Source organism: Ovis aries, chromosome 5 (assembly GCF_016772045.2).
Source record: "Ovis aries strain OAR_USU_Benz2616 breed Rambouillet chromosome 5, ARS-UI_Ramb_v3.0, whole genome shotgun sequence".
Lineage (NCBI taxonomy): Eukaryota > Metazoa > Chordata > Mammalia > Artiodactyla > Bovidae > Ovis > Ovis aries.
Window position 1 is genome coordinate 59,587,857 of NC_056058.1, and position 16,236 is coordinate 59,604,092.

Genomic DNA, 16,236 nt, shown 5'->3' on the forward strand with positions numbered 1-16,236 from the left:
AAGAAAACAGAGGCCGCAGACTGGCAGGACACATCCACCCCAGGGGCAGATTTTACTTGGCCCACACCAAATATTGAGCTAGTTGCCAACAGGAGATTTTACGTAAGATCTCAACTTCTGGCTTTACTTCAAAAATGAGAAGATTGTAAAAGTTTGAGCCTAGTTCCCCAGTGGCCGCTACTGGAGATGAAGCACGTAAGCTCCACTTTGCCCCATCCCTCCCGAGCCACTTGGCACACTTACACAGTCTCTCTAGCCTCCTAGGCATCTGAGTTTTCGACCCTGTCCTGTAGGCACGGCTGGTTCTCTCGCCTGTGCTGTGTTATGGTGCCCTGTCTGTCAGCTTTGTGGGCTCTTTGAGGGTGGTTGGGGGTAGCTGACTCCTCTCTCTGTCCCTCGAAGCACTGTGCTCAAGCTCAGGACTGCATACACAGCAGGAGCATAATAAGTGTTTCCTTTATGAACGAAGGCGGGGCATTGCTGAACCTCACCAGCTGTGAAGATTCCATTTAATGGAAGCCTCTGGATCAGCCTGCCCCGTGGCCTGAGAATCCTCCTCCCAGATAAGCTGTGACTGCTTAGCCACTGACCCTGGCAGCTTCTTAAGCTGGGGATAAACAGTCACTCAGAGAGTCATCCCCATGCTGCAGTATAAGCAAGGAGAGGGACATTTCCCCTGCAGCTGTCTCCACCTTCCACTCTCCCCTGGGGCTTAGAGGAGCTTCAGGGCAGAGAGAGGCTGGGATCAGCAGCCTTTGGATGGCATCAAGTGCAAACCTCTGAATCCGGGGGAGATGGGAGATGGTGGGGGAGAGTCAGTTCAAGTGTTTACTGGACTGGGTTTCCCCTCCTTCAGGCCTTTTTCTGCTTTATTCTTCTAGAGAATGTGCTTTAACCCCCAGCTTCTTTGTTCAGCTATCTATCTATGCAAGGCTTATTTTACTCTTTTAATGGAAATCCTAACCTTCCCTGGAGACCAGCTAAGATGTCCCCTCTTGGAAGAGGTCTTAGCTGAGAGGTCACAATTGTTCTGGGTACAAGAAAAATCTGGGAAGCTTTTTTTTTTTTTAAAGAAAAAAAGCATGCAGGTTTCTGGCCCTCATCTTTGGTTCTTTCAGTCCAGAGTATAGTGTCCCCCTCCTAGAGGATTTAGACGCGAGGGTCTATAGACATGCCTTGAAGACCCTATCTTGGCTCAGGGAGCCCAGGGCTGGAACGGTGGACCTCTGGGTACGTTTGAGCCATGTGACATCTCGTGTCCCTTTCCCTCTCTGAGCTGCTTTTTCACCTTCTGTGCACTAACATGCTGGGTTCCTCTGGTGGTTGTGACTGAAAGTGTCTGGAGCACCATCCTGGGAGAGGCTGACAGGGGCATCTGGGCAGGTGTCAGAGTCTAGGCCAAGCCCAGAGGGATTTAACACTGCTCAGGTGACAGACAGCTCAGGAGAGGAGGGCCCTGATGGCAGGGGAGGAGGCAGGCTGGAAGCCCGGGTCCCAGTGGGCAGGGCCTGTGCCCAAGAAGGTTGGAGGACTATCCTGGGCTGCCAGTGACCTGGCCACAGGCTCAGAGGCATCTCACTGGGTGGTCTGGTGGCAGACAGGTTGAGGCTTCAAGCACAGGCCGGCACAAGTCATTTACAGATGGATACGTCGAGGTACGTGGAGGGAGGGACATCCCCCGTGTCTCACGTGATTATGTGGAAAGCCAGGCTTGGACCCAGGTCTTCTGACTCCCAGGCAAGGATCCACTCCTCTGTCCTCACCTCCCTCCTCAGGGTCAGTGCCAGGCCCCCCGAGCTGGGACAATCGTCTGGTTGTCTGTGACAACCTCGAGGCTTGGCCTGGAAAAGCGAAGCCACCATCGTCATAGCCACCCTGGAGGCATGAAACTGGTTGGTTGTGCAAATTACCCCTCAAACATCCTCCATCCCATTTTTTTTTCATTTTTCCTTAAACTGCCTCCAGTGGGCCAGCTGCCTCTGTGCCCGTTTCCGCCTGGCACTGGGCTTCTTGCTCTTTATTCTGAGAACAAAGCTTCCTTCTGATGGCCCTCCTGCTGACAACAGGAAAAGGGCAGGCGTGGCACTGGGCCTCCCTCCTCCGCTTCCCCTGGCTGGGGGCGTGGGGCAGCCTTTGTCAGATGCCGGACCCCAGCAGCACTGGCGGACTGGCGGGGGGAGCCCAGCTGCAGCCCAGTCCGTGTTCCCGCGGGGATGGGAGCTGCCCCATGGGCCCAGCCGTCAGACCCAGAAGTAGCCAGGAGAGTGGGCACAGGCATCAGATAGGGACCAGTGTAGGTCCTGGTCAGGTCCAAGCAGTTACTTGTTCCAGGACTGTTCACGTGACAACTGTCAAGATTCCGGCTGATACAGGCAGAGTCTCACTTCACCTCCAGGCTCTCCTGGTCTCCTCGGGGCTGAAGAAACCAACAGATGCTCGGATGAGGGCAGCCATAGTCCTTCCGCCAGCACATTTTTATTGAGCATCTATTTTGTTCCAGGCACTGGGAAACAGCAGTGAACAAAACAGCCCAGGTCCCTACTTTGGACTTGGGGGTGACATTCTACTGGTGAGAGAGAGTCAACAAACTGATGAATAGTGGCTATTTGTCAGGTGGCCAGAGTGCCTGCCACAAAAATAAAGCTGTGTTGAGTGGTGGCTCTGCTGTGTTAGGGGTGGGGGTCATGGAAAATCTCTGGTGAGGGGACGGGAGACTCCAGGAGGGAGCTAGGGAGCCACAGGGTGTGTGGGGAAGAGCATTCCAGGCAGAGGGTGCGGCAGCACAAGGCTTCGCAGCAAGAGGGTTTGGGATGTGCTCCAGGAGCAGAAGACTGGCGTGGGCAGGGGCAGAGTGAGAGCGGCCCTAGGAAGAGAGGTGGCCAGCCAGGCCGGGGAGGACCGCCTAGGGCCTCTCGGGCCTTCTAGAGGACTTTGCTATTGAGTCTGAGTTGAGGGGAAGCTGCCGAGGGGCTGGGGCCGAGGGCTGACTCACGTTTGCGGGCAGGGAGAAGTCAGGAGGGTGGAAGCAGAACATGGCCAGGCCGGGAGGGAGGGAGGGAGGGAGGTGTGGCGGTCACACAGGTGGCAGTACAGCTCAGCGTGGCAAGGGGTCGGGCTCCGGATGGGTTTCTCAGGATGCTGTGCTGATGGGTCAGATGGGCGGCGTGGGAGGAAAAAAGTGTCAGCGGCAAGGTTTCTGGTCTGAGGGACTGGAAGGACGTTTATGGAGACAGGGAAGGCTGCAGGATGGCAGGTTTAGGGAGAGAAGTGGAGATTTCAGATCAGATGCGCTAGTTAGGGGCATGCCTGGGGGAGGGGAGATGCGCGAGTAGAGGCTGGTCCTGGGCGTCCTGTTGTTGGAGGGGTGTGGGAGTGCCCATGAGGACCTTCCAGACTCTTGAGAACCTGTCTGTAAGAGCAGGATTTCCTGGGCCTTTCATGTGCTTTTTCTTTGTAAACCTGCTCCTTTTTCCCCCTTCGTTCTGGACAGAGGAAGAAGGCAGATTCTGAAGACTCGTTGTCTTGGCAGTGGTCCTGGCCTTTCTGCCTGTTGTGCTTCCTTGGGTGAGGGCTCCCCCTGGGGTGGGTGGCGTGGGGGGAGTCCTCGAAGAGGAAGCCAGAGGCCCCAGGCCTTTCCCTGGCTTGGTTACCAACAGAGAGAGAGGTTTTTCTCTGTGCCTTGGTTTCCCCTCCGGCATATGGAATTGTTAAGCTGGCCCCAAGGTTCTGAGGGTGGCAGGGAGCACTTGAAGAGGCCAAAAGCGCAGGTTAAGAACCTGGCTTAAAGTCCAGTGTGGATGTGAGTCCTTGTTCTGCCACCTGGCTGTGAGACTCTGGGCCACTGGCATAACCTCTCTGCGCCTCAGTTTTCTCATCTGTGAAAACAGGCCAACCATAGTACTTGCATCCTGCATCAGAGAGTTCCTGTGAGGGGTAAATGAGAAAATGCACATTGCCACGGCCTCGGCGCACACCACATGCAGTGGATAGAGGCTGTTAGTGACAGTGGCTGTGCAGTGGGTCAGGTTGAGGGGCTCTGCCCCGTGGGTGGTGGGAGCCACGGCAGGCTGTAGAATAGGAGACTGGTCCACACATGCTCTGAGGAGGCAGCTGTGAGTTTGCCTGAACCCCGTCCACCTGCAGGAGTGACAACTGAGGGCCACCCCGATGGACTCTCCGCCCTTCCTTTAACTGGTGGTCTTCACTGACTTGGCGTGGGCAGCTTCTGCCTTGCACAGGTCCTGTGGGAATGGAGGTTGTCATTTTCCCTCAGAGCTCCTACAGAACCCTTTGTTTCTACATCCCAGTGGCTGACCTTAGGGAATGTGAGTGTGGGGCTTTGAGGGGTGGGTGATGTTGAGTGTCCTCGGGCTGTCTGAACAGGATCAGGGCAGGCCTGGAGTGACATTCCACTGGGCACTTGGATGTGACCTCGATTCCTGGTCTGGGTCCAGCCTGGGTGCTTTCTCCACTGGAGCCATGGAGGGGTTGACAATGGGTGGAATGTGGCCCCCTTAGGACCCACACTTCAGTGGTGCCCAGGCATGCTGACCGAGCCTGTGCTTTTGCAAGCCTGTTACCCAGCAGTTGAATCGTGCCAGGACAGCCAAGGACATTTCAGATTCCCCTGTGGCTGGCAGCCAGGCTGTCACCAGGCATTGCTTGTTTTCCCAGGGTCCAAGAGTTTTTCGAGGTGGAGAGGGCTCTGGAGATATTCCAGGGACTTTTCTTAACAGCTGGGTAAATTGAGATCCAGAGAAAGCAAGGCACTTGACCAAGGTCTCACAAGGCCGCCTCCCTCCCATCTGTCACCTCCCTCTGTTCCCATGTCCCTTGCTCAGACTCCTGGCCTCCTGCCTGGACGTTTGTAACAGCCTGCATCTTCTGGGCTCTCCGAGAGCTTTGTTTGTCTCCCTGTTACCCTAATCTCGCCATAACCTGCAGGCACGCATGCTGTTTGAGTGTGTCTGCTGTTCTTTCCCCTCTGGTCCCAGAGTGAGCACAGAGATTCCAATTGCAGGCCTCAGAGCCAGACTGACCTCCGGTTGAATCTCCGCTCTGCCCCTTTCTAAAATGGTGACCTGGGGAAGATATGCCATGTTTCTGAACTGCAGTGTCGTGAAATGAGAACAGTGGCAGTAGTTTGTGAAGCTGTCTTGATGGTTAAATGAGATAACAACATGAAATGTGGGTGTAACACCAACTCAATGGACACGAGTTTGAGTAAACTCCGGGAATTGGTGATGGACAGGGAGGCCTGGAGTACTGTAGTCCATGGGGTCGCAAAGAGTCAGACACGACTGAGTGACTGAACTGAATACCTGCACAGAATGAGCTCTCAGAAACATTTGTTAGTGGGAGCTCCTTGGTGGTCTAGTGGTTAGGAGTTAGTGCTTTCACTGCCGTGGCCCAAGTTCAATCCCTCATCAGGAAACTGAGATCTCACAAGCCATGCAGCATGGTCCAAAAAAAAAAAAAAAATAGTGTTTGTTATATAGGTCCATCAGTGCTGGTTGACCTGAAAAGTCAAGGGCATGGAGCAGTAGACAGCTCCAGACCTAAGGCAGAGGGTGTGGGCTCCAAGTTCACTGCCAAACGTTGCCTCACTGTGTTCTTGGGAAGTCACTCTTCCTCCAGGAACCCCACTTTCCTCATAGCAGAAAGAGGGAAGAAATCCCTGCCATGATCTTAGAAGCTTGTCATGTGATGCCAGAGCAGCATCTGTGAAAAAGCTTTGCATCTGTGTGATGGTTTAAATATGGCACAGTGGTGGCGGTGGTATGCTTGTGGTGACGAGGACTTTGTGGCCACAGTAGTGGACAGCTGGCCGGGCCGGAGGCTGGTCAGTCTGCAGATGCTGAGCACCCACACGGGCTTCCCATGCTTGCCTCTGCTCCCGCCACCTCCGGCAGCCCGCCTTTTGCATTAGCCTCAGCATTGCACCCTCAAAGACGTGGGAGGTGCAAAGACCCAGTAGCATCTTCTGAGCTGTAGTGAGTTCTGGGTTATCTGGCAGATCCCGTGGAATGTAGGATTACAGCCAGGCCCTGGTTCGAATCTCAGCTCAGCACTTCCCGACTAAGCTTGAGCCAGTTGCTTCACTCCCGTGAGCCTCATTTTCCACATTTGTGAAATGAGGGCTTGATGAAGCAGAGGCCAAGCATTTAGGAAAGGGCAGAGCACATGGTTACACAGAGGTGTTATACCATGTTTTCTGCCTGGAGCGTGGTGCCTGATGGGCTTCTGGATGGCGGGAGTGGGGGCCATTGTGCCCGTTCCTGGCGCTGAGTGTGGAGGTTGGTTATGCTCCCTGCAGAATCACCCAGCTTGGAGTTAGGTTGGCCCTTGGAGTCATCTGGCACCATTCCATTTTACTGGTGAACACAGCAAGGAGGGAGTGCTTGGCTGGGCTCACTGGCAGGTTAGTGGGAGGCTGGGCCTAGGGTGAGGCGAGGGAGGCACTTAGAGGCAGACTGAGAGGAGCACTCAGGTGCCTCAGTGAGACTCCTGGTGCCGGGCAGGTGCCCGCCAGCACCTGAGAGTGGGCGCCTGCTGCCTGGATGCCTCATCCTGGCTCAGTGGAGGACTAGAACACCAGTCTCCCGACTCCAGAAATCAGCCCCTGAGCCTTGGGGGTGTGCGGACACCTGCAGGGTGCCTTGTAGAGCCTCATCCAGGCCCCTTGGCCTCTTTAAAAGGGGCCTTGGATAAGTAGTCACCGGCCTGGTGCTGTTTACTCTGTCTCTGCTCTCGAGCTGTCTGTGATCTAGAGAGAGCAAGGCCCTCCCCCTCCCCCTGCCTGCTGCCCCTTCCCCTGCCAGCTGCGCCTCCGTGTGAGCATCCGAGCCCTCACCCGGGCGGGGAGGCATGTTGGCAGCAGGCTCCTGTCGTGGTGACAAGCCCCAGCGAGCGTGGAGAGACGAGGGCGCTTTCATGCAGGCCCTGATGAAGCCTCCTTGGTATCAGCAGGCCTGGCTGGTACCCACCAGGCCTCTGGGAGATTAGGGGGCTTCTGGGGCTCCAAGTGCCTCAGGCTTTCCTTTCCTCCGTGTTGACCCCAGAGCTCCTGGCTTCCCTCCACTCTGGCCATGGGGCCTGGAGGCTTCTCAGCATCCCCCAGGCTTTCGTGCCTCTAGGCCAGGCTCCCGATCACTACTGCTGGGCCACAGGTGACTTGTTAGGAGGTGGCCAAGGCTATTAATCCCTGCAGGAGTTCCTGGGATCACTGCGGGCTGGCAGGAGCCTAGGCCACCCTCGTGGTGTGATGTGAGTAGCCTTGGACAGTCAGCAGTGTCCATCCCCAGCCCCTACACTTTCAAACATGCCATTAACACTCCCCTGCCCAGCTGCTACTCTTGGGGCCTGAAACTCTGCCACTGAGCAGGTTGTCTTGTGTTCTCCTTGGCATCCTCTAAAAAGGCAGATACGTTCGCAGGTGGACGTTCTTACATGTTTACTGCTGAAGAGCAAACCCAGGCTGGCCTTAATCCAGCTGCCTATGTGACCACGGCCCAGTTGCCCCTCCTCTCTGGGCTTTGTTAAGGCCCTTTTCTGCTCTGGAACCTCCGCGCTCTGGCAGTTACCCTTCTTTCTCCTCTGTTGAGGTTGGTGGGGGCAGTGACAAGGGCCTGGCAGCTGGGGTGGGGACCAAAACGAGGTGCTTTGACCACCTGCTGGCCCTGTAGGGGCTATCAGCCCTGCTTCCTCTTCGTCTCAGGACAGGCGGGGAAACTGAGATCTGGATTGGGGGACGGGCCCTGCTTTGGTCACATAGGAAGTCAGGCAGAGCTGCAGTCAGAGCTCAGTTACCCTTGCTGATGGCAAGGGCTCATCCGCTCCAGGCTGCCACCCTTGAGAGGAACGCGAGGGCCATCGGCATAGGGTCAGGGACATACTTTCTCCTCTTCCGTGGAAGCTGCCTCTGTCAGGGTATGGGTGAGGGCGCAGGGTCCCTGCCTGCTGTAGGGTCCCCAGGCGTGGGACGGAGTCGGACGAGACATCCTCTTCCTGAGGTTTAGGAGGGTAGGAATTGGTGGCCTCTGGCAAGGGACGCAGTATGGGGGAGGCCTGGAGGATTCCCCGAACGTGGTTGGTGGCGTGGGGTGCCCCCAGGCCACCCCCTCCCTCCCTTCCAGGGAGGGGACTGGGCTGACAGTAATGCCATTTGTCCTGGCTCTAGGATTAGGCGCGGCTGTGTTAAGTGAGGAGCGGGGAGCCATTACGAGGACGCGGCGACCTAAAGCGGAGCGGAGCTGAGCGGCTGCTGCCTGGAGCTCTGGTGGGTCCTGTCATTTTTCTCCCTGGCCTCCCTGCCCCGTCTGACCACAGCCTCGTGTTCCCTCCCTCCTGTGCAGTCCTCCCAGGCCTGTCTGATATGTGTGTGCCCACAGTGTGTTCATGTTCATACCCATGCAGGACGGGGCCTGGGGTGCCGGAGTGGCCCCCAAGCCTGGCCCTGGAGGTCCTGTCTGCATACAGGACCAGAAGCGGGTGCCTCAAGGATCTCCACCACCAGGACCGCCCCAGGGAGACAGCCTAGGGCTGACCTGGCAGACTTCTGACTGAGGAGAAGGAGACTGTGGCTGAGGGGTGGAAAGGACGGGCTCAGCTTCTCTCTGAGCTTCTCCTGACAGCTCAGCAAGTCCACAAATCCACCTGAGGCCAGCAGGTCTGGGAGTTAAAGATTTACCACAGGCCCTGGGGGAGCTGGCGTGGTGAGGTCCCAGGGTGCTCCGACGTTACCTTCGTGGCTTCAGTCCTGTCTAGATGGTGAGGATATGGCTTGTCAAAGTCAAAAGGCTGCTGCAGACTTTCTGTGTTTGTTCTTTGTTTTCACTGTGCCGGGTCTTCATTGGGGCATGTGGGATCTAGTTCCGTGACCAGGGATCGAACCTGGGCCCCCTGCATTGGGAGTACGGAGTCGTAGCCTCTCGACCACTAGGGAAGTCCCTCTGTGATCTTAACTTGACTTTTGGGGAGGGAGTTGTTCACAGTCTCTGTGAGTTTGTATGGAATGTGGCATCTGTCTGCGAAGAGTCTGCTGATAGCCTTCACGAGATTCTCAAAAGGTGCCGTAACCCCCAGAGGTCACAAACTTTTGATCTAATCTGTACCCCCTTGTTGTCCAGTTGAGGAACAGGCTCAGAGAAGGGAAGGTATTGCCTGGAGGGAGCTGGTGGACACACTGGGATGCTGATGGGACTCCAGGCCCATGTGGAGTTTGCTTCCACCTCCAGGAGTTGGAGGCCCCCACCCCATCCCGAGTACACATGTTTCTCAGGATCTGTCCGGGGTCATATGGCAACCTGGACAAGAGGTGGAGGGCAGGGGCTGGAGTTGGCCAGTGTTTCCCAGCTCCCCTGCAGGGCTGGCAGACGGGGAGGAATGAATAACGGTAAAACGACGAATAACTGAGATCACGGTTGGGCACTGCTTGCCGTAGTAGCTGGTGTGTAGCAGACCTGTGAGGCATGCTGGTCCCCAATATCCTTCAAGTTGGCCTTGTTAACTCGGATCTCCTGCTTCTGACCCTCACCATCCAGCTCTCCCCTTCCTCAACATGAGGCCTCTGCTTGGGGCATGGAGGCAGCCTCCCTGTCTCATGTTGTGGGGTCTCTGCCTGTCTGGGATGGGGCAGGGGATGGTCAGGACCCTCAGGCTGAGGTCCTGCCTCTCTGGGGACCTGTGGTGCCTCATCTGTCCATGAAGGAATGCTTTCCTGTTGCTAGGGATGCCGATCAGCCTGCATTGAGGCAACTGGGGCCAGTCACCTGCAGGGAGCAGGAACCTACCCGTCCCTGGGTAGGTTCTGGGCTGCAGACCTAGTTTAGGAATGGTGTGGAGTGCTGGGCAGCTGCACAGAGGCTGGGGCTCCAAGTGGGCCGGCTTGGGGTAGTCCTAGCTCTGTCCTTGCCCAGCTGTGTGACCTTGAGTCAGTTGCTTCATCCCCTCTCTGAGCATAGATTTCCCTTCTGTGAAGTGCACGTATCAGTGACACCACATCTCAGGGTGTGAGGATTGGGTGTGATGAATCAAGGGAAGCCAGCGTCTGGCTGGCAAGGTACCAGGAGTTCAGTCAGTGCCGGCTGCCATCAGCGAGGGAGGTTAGGATATTTGCAAAGAAATATCTTACTGTTTGGTCCCCCCCGCCCCCCACAAGTGCCAGTGATCCAAGCCTGAGAGAAATAACTGGGAATGAATTTGATTGCATAGATGGATTTGGGCGTTGGGTGGAGAGAGCCCTATTTTGAGGAGTTCTGGGGGCTAATGAAGAGTTTGCTCTGTGAGGGTCCTGCCCGCCTTGGTTTGTTTGCCTGAGAGCTCCAGTGGGGCCAAAGGGCAGAGGTCCTGTGCCCTCTCACTCCCCACTTTGCCGCCCTGCTGTCTTGTTTGTTTGCTCAGTAAACCCCATTTTCAGAGCTGGTGCAAAGGTACACTCTCAACTCAGGCCTTGCTGGAAGAAAGACAAATTCTCAACAAGTAGGGAGTGTTGGTTCTTGAGAGTTTTGTTGGGCATTCCCCTCCCAGGAACCCAGCACAGACCCCAGGTTGGGAACCGGGGAGTGAACCAGTGCTTTATGGTCTGTTTGCTTGTTGATTGATGATTGATTTGTGGGTCTGCTTGCAGGCAGGATCATGAGAGGCTGCTTTTGATGTTAAAACACACATAAGATGCTTGAAAACAAAAACAGAAAGCGCAGCATTTGAAGGGAACAGAGGACGGGGTGTGCAGGCGCTGGCCTGTGTCAGCTGTCCTCTGTGGACTTGGAGGGCGCATGCTGCTGAAGGATGGATGGGCTGGGGAGATTCCCAGTTACCACTTGTTAGCAAGCCCCAGACTGCTCTGGGCCTCGGTTTCCTCATCTGTCAAATGAAGGGAATGTTGTTCATAGTGGTGTGGTGTGGGGTAAATAATAGCATGTAGTACAGGCATATCATGTCTAATACATGGGAGTTCATGCTTTAATACGTTTAGCTTGGCAGTTCCTTGTAGCAGATTGAAAAAGGGAAAGGTCATTGGCAGGGGCACTTCACTCTTACGTACCTACCGTGGGTGGGTGATCACTTCACCTTGGAAAGCTTTTGGTGAAGTTGGGGCCCGGTGTGCTAGTCTTGATTGCAGCTGACATCTCTGGCACATCAGTCTGGCCCTTTGTGGTGGGGTACAGGGCAGGAGAGCTCATCCAGGACTTCTGAAATTCAGAGCTGGAGGAATCAACTCTCAGCTGAGGCTGGCCTTGGAGGAGGATGTGTAGGCTTTTTTTGTGGATAAGAAAATGGGCCAAGGCAGGTGGGGGTGGGGTAGGCCTGGTAGTGCAACCCAAGGTGGTCCTTTCATCTCTCTGGGCCTCCTTGTCCCGGTGTGCTCACCGCAGGGTGGGCCATATACTCTGCAGTCCTGAGACCCTTCAGCCAGACTGCCGACCGTCCCTTGGTGGCAGCTGTGGACTCCAGGGTGACGGATAGGCAGCCCTTTGGCCCTCAGCCAGGCGGTGCTGTGGGGCTGTGGGGGATGGGGCGGGCCGCAGATTCCAACAGAGGAAGGGATTTGCTTCTGGTCTCAGCCTCCCAAGGGTGTGATTGCGCCAGAGAAACTCCTGCACAGCTGGGAAGCAAATGTGAAGGATTTTCTTTGCTATACATGTGGTGGGTGGGGCAGGCTGGGGCTGGGTAGCTGGTGGAGCAGGGTGACTGTGGGGTGCGGCTGGGTAATGGGCGGTGGTGTGACTGTGCTGAGGGTGTGACAGGCTGGGAGGGGCCAAGTCAGCTGTGGGGAACGGCCCTGGGATTGCATGTGGGGCTCCCAGTGCCCAGCCGGCAGCCGCTCCTCCCTGAGGCTGAACGCCCATTCACACACTTTTAAGCCTGTTTGCAGGGCTCTCCCCACACTTCTTCTCAACTCCCCACCCCATCCTTGTGCCTGTGGCCTGGAGGCCTGTGTTGATCCATTTGAACATCTCAGCACCATGTAAGTTTGCTTGTCCATACATGTGCCTGTGAGTGTGGAGGAAGTAGGGGGCATGGTCAGGAGTGACCCAGGCAGGAAATAAAATCTGGGCTGGGTGAGCATGTGGGGCTCTGGGTACTGGCCTCCATTCAGCCCACAGCAGCAGCATGCCAGAGACCTAGAACCTTGGAGCCCCAAAGTCTGCACCTTCAGTGCCCAGTGCCCTGCTTGGTACCTGGCGGGGCTCAGTAGGAACAGAATGAGGAAACAGGGAATGGGTCATCTGCTTGTTCCCAACTTCCAGTGTGCGCCCAAACCTGACCTCTCTTCCTGTTTCTGGATCCACTATCAATTTGATGTGTGGTCTTTGGCCAGTTCCTTCTTGAGTCTCAGTTTCCAAATCCATTAAGTGAATAATCATCTTGTTAGCCTGTAATCACCATGTGCCAGGCACTGAGCAGTTTTACACAGATCATCTCTCAGTCTTGGCAGTAGCCCTGCAAGATAAATAAGTAGTATAAACCCCATTTTACGCTGGGGAAACTGAGACTCGGAGAGGTGGAGAGATTTGCACAGAGACCTTTAACAAGGATGCTAGCAGCTACCGCATCACTGCCCCTCAGATGTTTGGGATGACACAGCATGACGCATAGCGCTCTTCACGGGAGGCCTGCTGCACGTGGAGGCAGTGAGTGCGGGGGACCTGGGTTGTTAGGTGCACTTCACCATGAAAGGCTCAGGGAGCTCTTGGTCTCACTTCAGAGCCCACCTGTCCATCCAGGGCAGAGCTCGACCTCCTCCCCAGTCCTCCTCTCTAGACAGCTTGGTTTCTGAGAGGTTCCTTGTAGCCTCTGCCTCTTTTCTCTTTGGGTCCTAGAGAGGATTCTGGGGGCACCTGAGTGTTTTGGAATGGGGGGTGGGGTCATGAGTGACTTTCAACAGAGCAGTGGCCACAGTTACCGTGGTATTTCCCGAAAGTGCAGTGTTGCCATGGCATCTCCATGACAACCAGAGCATCTCATTCATTATCCCCAGCACCTTGGCAGGGAAAGCTGGGCCTAGGGCTGAAAGAGCACAGTGGAGGCTTGGTTGAGGGCTTGGTAGCTGAGGCCCCCTCATGCTCTCCCCTGTCCCTGCCAAGATTCCCCTGTAGGCTCTGGAGCCGTCACCATTTCAGGGGGTTTAGGTTCAGATTTCATTTCTGCCACTGACTAGCTGTGTGGTTTAAGTGGCTTAACATCGCTGAGCCTTATTTTCTGCAACTGTAAAGGTGAATGACAGTATTAGTTGTAAGGATTAATTGAGATAAAGTATGTAAAAGTGCTTAGCACAGTGCCAGGCACAGGTAATAAGTTCCAGTCCTGCCCCCATCTGCAGGCTCCAGGGTACAGAGCCGTGTGTAGAAACACTCCAAGTCTGCTCTGCCTGGACTGCACGCACGGGTGTGCTCAGGGGTTGGTGTGTGTGTGTGTGTGCACTTAAGTGCTTAATTGCTCAGTTGTGTTCCACTCTTTGCAACCCTTTGTTGCTTTTTACTTTTATTTATTATTTTATTTTTGGCTGTGCCGGATCTTTGTTGCTGTGTGTGTCTTTCTCTGGTTGTGGTATGAGGGCTTCTCATTGTAGTGACTTATCTTGCTGTGGAGCATGGGCTTTAGGGCTTGCAGGCTTCAGTAGCTGAGGCATGTCGGCTCAATTGTTGCGGCTCCCTGGCTCTAGAGCACAGGCTCAATAGTTGTGGCACACGGGCTTAGTTGCCCTGACTGTGGGATATTCCCATATCAGGGATCGAACCTGTGTCTCCTCCATTGGCAGATGGATTCTTTACCACTGAGCCACCAGAGACGCTCTCTTTGTGACCCAATGGACTGTAACCCACCAGGCTTCTCCGTCCATGGAATTTTCAGGCAAGAATACTGAGTAGATTACTATTTGCTTCTCTGGGGATCTTCCTGACCCAGGGATTGAGCTTGCATTTCCTGTGACTCCTGCATTGTAGGTAGATTCTTTACCTGTTGAGCCATCAGGGAGCTAAATGAGGGAGGGAGGTCAGCTATGGGACTGTGTTTACCCACCTGAGGCTGGAGCTTGAAGTATAAGCTACAAAGGTAGCCAGTGGGTGTGCATGCCCCGTGCTGAGTTCAGCCATTCAGTCATGTCCAACTCTTTGTGACTCCATGGACTGTAGTCCTTCAGGCTCCTCTGTCCATGGGATTTCCCAGGCAAGAGTACTGGAGTGGGTTGCCATTTCCACAGGCCTAGTGTCACTAAAATGTGTGTGTGTGTTTTTTAAATGGACTTTTTGTTTTTTATTTTGGCGCACCACGCAGCATGTGGGATCTTAGCTCATCAACCAGGGATTGAAACTGTACAGAGTCTTAATCACTGAACCGCCAGGGAAGTCCCTCAAATGTGCTCTTTTTCAAGAAGTTGGAAGTTCTTTTTTTTTTTTTGTCAGTAAACAACTTAGTCTTCTATTTGCCTAAGGCCAGCTGTTGCAGGCACTGAGGCCCCAAGACTTCCAGAAGGGATGAGAGGGGGTGGCGAGCCATCCTGCCTCCCAGCTGCTGCCTGCCCCATCCTATTCCTGCAGGAGATGGGAGAGTAGATGAAGTGTACCCTTTTGCCATCAAGTATCTCCTCAATTTTGTGTGTGTGTCAGTAGCTCAGTCGTGTCTGACTCTGCCACCCCATGGACGGTAGCCCATCAGGCTCCTCTGTCCAAGGGATCTCCAGGCATGAGTAGTGGAGTGGGTTGCCATTTCCTTCTCCAAGAAGTTGTGAGTTCTGACTTTTATATGAAATCTCCTGATTTTAAGATGCTGATAGCTAGTCTCAAAGAAAAATGCTGTCAAAAGAATTTTGCATCCTGTTTTGGCTGGAGGGTCCTGGTTCTCAGCTTCTATGCTATAGAGTAGGATGGGGCGGGAGCCCGAGGAATGGGATGTGGGGACAGGAAAGGGGTTGGTGGGTGGAGATGACTTCAGAGACATGATGATATTGGAACTGGGGTCTTGAAGGATGAGTAAGTGTCCCAAGGGGTAGGGGAAGACATTCCAAGCAATGGGAACTTCATTAACGAAGGCTTAGATGCATGACCAAGACTGGTGACTGGTTGGGCGAGGCTGGAGTTTAGGAAGATGGCTGGTGATGTCGGCAAGGCCCAGGCAGGCCCAGGGCGGGAGGGAAGTGTTGAGGCCTCAGCCCGTAGATGTCCTTGAGGCCTGTGTGGCTCCACGGAAGTTTGAAACCTTTGTTTGGCATCCCTTGAGCCACAGGGGTGCAGGAATTCAGGCAGGTATGGAGGGCCTTGAATGGCTGGTGCTAGGCCCTTGAAGGGTTGCAGTAGGGGCCGCACTGGAGGCCCCCGTGGCCAGCTCGATGGTGGTCCGTGATTTGCCAGCTACCCGGCCTTCTCTGGGGCCAGGGGCTAGTTGGTCCCTCTCTTTCCCTCTTTACCCTCTCTTGGGCTTGAGCTTTGCATGGCCTTCTCTCTAGCCTTCTGGCTTCTATATGGCCTCTGCTCATCCATCCAGTTCCCCAGCAAGGCATGGCTCCCGAAAGTAGGGATTTGGGATTCCAAGGGCTGTTAGAGACTTAGAGAGTGCCCAGAGCTTGACGGTGCTTTGTGGGCTCAGGTGTTACCCACATTATGAGTACGCTAAATAGGAATAGATGAAAACAGCAGCTGGGCTTTCCTCAGGGTTGTGTGCCAGGCATGACACTTCCTATGTATCCACTCATTTAATTTTCACAACCTTGGAAAGTATGTCAAGTTTTCCAGTTTTACAGATTAGGAAACTGGGGGCACTTAAAGAATTTGCCCAAGATTACACATTTACTAGGTGGTAGGGCTTGGGTTTGAACGAAGCTGCCTATCTCTAGTCTGCCCATGTAACCTTTAGGCTCTATTGACCTAGGGCTTTAGGGAGTTGGAGGCACTGGGTTTGGACTATGAAATTGTTACATTTCCCAGTGTACGTGCATTTTTTTAAAAATAGGGAAATGTCTGATTCCCACAGGGGTCGGTGACCCCAAGACGCCTGAGACTGCTGGTTGTGTCATTAGCACACATGTTGAAAGGCTGTTAATGCAACAGGCTGAAGGCCGGTGACCAGAGCACCCAGGCCAGCAGGGGCAGTGGGGTTAGATGGCCTGAGTAGGCAGGTGCCTCCCCACCCACTGTGCTCCTGTCCTGGCCCTGGGCCAAGGGGTGGGGCTCACTGTGGCCGCAGGGCAGAGGGCTGCCCTTATCAAAGGGGAATGGGACTTGGGTACACCCTGGGAAT

At 54.8% G+C, this 16,236-nt stretch overlaps 1 protein-coding gene across 11 annotated transcripts in view; it reads left to right on the forward strand.

Annotated features, from left to right (window-relative positions):
• The window catches only part of NDST1 (N-deacetylase and N-sulfotransferase 1), an 83,603-nt gene that overhangs the window by 11,107 nt on the left and 56,260 nt on the right, over positions 1-16,236 (forward strand). For 7 of the 11 annotated variants that reach the window (XM_042250985.2, XM_060415916.1, XM_060415912.1 and 4 more), the window contains exon 3: positions 8,180-8,278. The exons of the other annotated variants lie outside the window; for them this stretch is intronic. The gene's annotated coding sequence lies outside the window, so the exon portion shown is untranslated. The remainder of the gene's footprint in view (positions 1-8,179; positions 8,279-16,236) is intronic. 11 annotated transcript variants of the gene reach the window in all.